General features: G+C 35.5%; 1 long non-coding RNA gene across 1 annotated transcript; it reads left to right on the forward strand.

Moving 5' to 3' along the window:
- The first annotated feature begins 241 nt into the window (after positions 1–241).
- On the forward strand, positions 242–1,571 carry LOC118764691. Its single transcript, XR_005000497.1, has 3 exons — positions 242–254; positions 1,361–1,367; positions 1,470–1,571. It is a non-coding gene; the product is annotated as an uncharacterized LOC118764691 (long non-coding RNA).
- Positions 1,572–3,209: the final 1,638 nt, after the last annotated feature.

Genomic DNA, 3,209 nt, shown 5'->3' on the forward strand with positions numbered 1-3,209 from the left:
TAAAGCAGTAATTTGAGGGAGATTTAGCAATTATTTGCGAGTCCTCTAGGGGCTCTCTGCCGGGTTGAAAATCCCGTTGGCATCTCTTTTACATTTTCCTGATTTTAGTCACTGGAATGCAGACTTACTGGGAGTTACGGAATAAACAAACCAACTTCGGTTGTCAAGCAGTGGGGTTACATAGATACGCACGCACGCACACACGCACACACACACGCGCACATACACGCACACACACACACACACACACATGCGTATATGCGATAAGCTTCCACGCTGTTGTTATCTACCAGATTCATTCACAAGGCATTGGTCGATCTAAGGCCACGGTAGAAGACACTCGCCCAAGGTGCAGCGCCATGGGACTGAACCCAAAACCACATGGTTGCAAAGCTATCTCTGTAATCACGTAGTATTACAAATAAAACACCAGCAGGCGGGATTTACGTTTCAATTTCGATTCCCGGTCAGCCCATTTTATTTCATACGGTCGAATCGGTTCTAGTTTTTAATATTCGTAGGATTTCAAAATTGTGAGTGCGTCGTACAAAGTGTGTTTTTGCTATTTAGTTACAATTTCATAGTACTGAGTCCAAATGCCTCAAAAGTTAACTTTGCCTTTCACCCTTTCGGTGGGGGGGGGGTCAATAGACTATAATACTAGTCGTGTACTGGGATCGATATAATGGATTTTACTCCCTCCTAAATAACTTGAAACAAAATTAACAAAGTCATGTGACATAGCATAAAAACAAGTTTTTCTAAAGACCCCTGACTAAATAAAGTTACGTTAAAACTCAGTAGCGAAGGTTTACTGCAGCAAAAATTAGTCCATAGAGTTCCTCTAAGTTCCAAAAAATTAGTCCATAGTAGAGTTCCTCTAAGTGTCTGTAACTTGAGCAAAGACGAATATAAAGTTTTGTACATTCAACATTTTTTGGGGAAGAACAAAGGGGAGAAAGCGATGTTATTGATTGGTCAATCACCATTTAATTAGAGAAGAAGTGAAATGAAGATGTGATGTGTGAGGTGAGGGATGAGAAAGAATGGTGAGAGAGGGGGAGAGATAAAGTGAGAGAGCAGGAAGTTTAAAGTGCAAAGTGATGAAAGGCGTGGAAAGGCGTGGAAACTAAAGCTCGGAAATAGAAGATAGAAAGAGCCCACCGCCTCCAAAAATAGGAACAGGAATAAGACAAACATACGTATGCAAACATAAGTGTGTGTGTGTGTGTGTGTGTGTGTGTGTGTGTGTGTGTGGTGTGTGTGTGTGTGTTTGCGCATCTAGTAGTGGTGGATCTCCGTCGTTCAACGATGAGGAATCAGTCGTTCGATATTATGTCGTCCGGAATTACGTGTGTAGGTGTGTGGTCTTTTTTCTTGTTTAGCTGTGAAACAAGGATATTATATTCAAACCATGTTAAAGAAGTTTAGTCCATTCATCGAATGCATTTTCTGCTAATATATACGAGGGGGCGCTGGAAAATTCCTGGTTTTGGGCGAAAGAAAATACAGGAGGATCAGTTAATTATAATTTTATTCAACATATTCCCCTCTCAGATTCACACATTTATTGCAGCGGTCCTTCAGTTTTTCGGCAAGAAGGTCTGTAAAAGAACTCGAAAAGTTGGGCCTCCAGCCAAGCCTTTCGCGACACCCTTAAAGCCAGAAATGTTTTAGCAGCCACTCGTAAACTTTGAAGAAACTCACAGCCGCCGAGAACACAACCTGTCTCCTTGTTGTTACTCTCACATGATATAAACAGAACCACCTAGAACAAACAGCACGACCGCAATCTCTACCACCATGATATATATATACATTTCTACAAACTTCAATATATTGCTTATAAATTCAAGAGGATATGAATGAAATATCAAAGTTTAATATACGATATATTTATTCAATTCTTATATTGCAAAGTTAGTAATAACGAAAAGAGCTCACTTTATAATCTTTAGAATTTATCATCACTTGTAGAATGGATTTCAACAGAATCGTTTCCTTTGTACGTATGGAGGTGATGCAGTTTGTGACAGACGTCGCTTTTTCATCATTTATTCGACAATATTATGTTTTGATAATATATACAATGCATGCATGTATATATGTACATACAATGTGGGCAGGTATGTATATATATATATATATATATATATATACATACATACATATATAAGTATATATCATAAATATATATAAATATATAATATATGTATTATAAATATGTATTATACAAACATATGTATACAAAAATATATGGTATATAAATGTATGCATACATAGATAAAGACTATATAAATATATATCATATAAATGGAAATATATATAATTTATGCATGGAAATTTAGACATACTCATACAAATATTCATATATGTATTCCATACATGTATTCATATATATTTCAGAAAATACATACAAACTGGACATTAATGCACACGCAAACACATACACACGCATACACACATGCAAACGCACGAATACACACACATGATTTCATAACTTGTTTCCTACTAAATAGTGTATTCTTCACAAGTATCTGATTCCGTCCGAAGAATTTTCTGTTTAGGTTGAAACTTATTGGTCTCACAAAATATAGTCATTCTGCAGCATGTATTGAGTGCTTTCAATTTAGTTTCTGCATGTATTTACATCTATATTATACGAACAATATTGTAATTTTTATCTACTATACTATAATCGCCCTAACCCACATAGTATGTACTTTCATTTATTACTATTATTGTTGCTGTTGCTGTTGTTGTAATTATTATTAGTACTATTATTATTATTATCATCATCATTATTATTATCATTATTATTTTCCTTAGCATTTTTCATTTCTCTTTCCATTTCTTGCCGAGTGTCTTCCTGACACCTAGGGCAGAGAAACGTGCTGTATACATTGGTAGGCTACTAAAGCAAACACACCAGATTGTTCTTGTACAGAGTCATGTGACAGAGAGAAAGGGGAAGACAGAGAGAAAAAGGAAATTATCATTATTATTATTATTATTATTATTATTATTATTGTTATTATTATTATTATTATTATTATTATTATTATTATTATTAAACCGGTGAGCTTGCAGAATGGTTAGCACGTCGGACAAGATACTCAGTGGCATTTCGTCCGTTTTCATGTTCAGAGTTAAAATTCTACCGAGGTTGACTCGCCTTTTATCTTTCGTGTACAGAAAAAAAAACTACC

This window comes from Octopus sinensis, linkage group LG9 (genome assembly GCF_006345805.1).
Source record: "Octopus sinensis linkage group LG9, ASM634580v1, whole genome shotgun sequence".
NCBI lineage: Eukaryota > Metazoa > Mollusca > Cephalopoda > Octopoda > Octopodidae > Octopus > Octopus sinensis.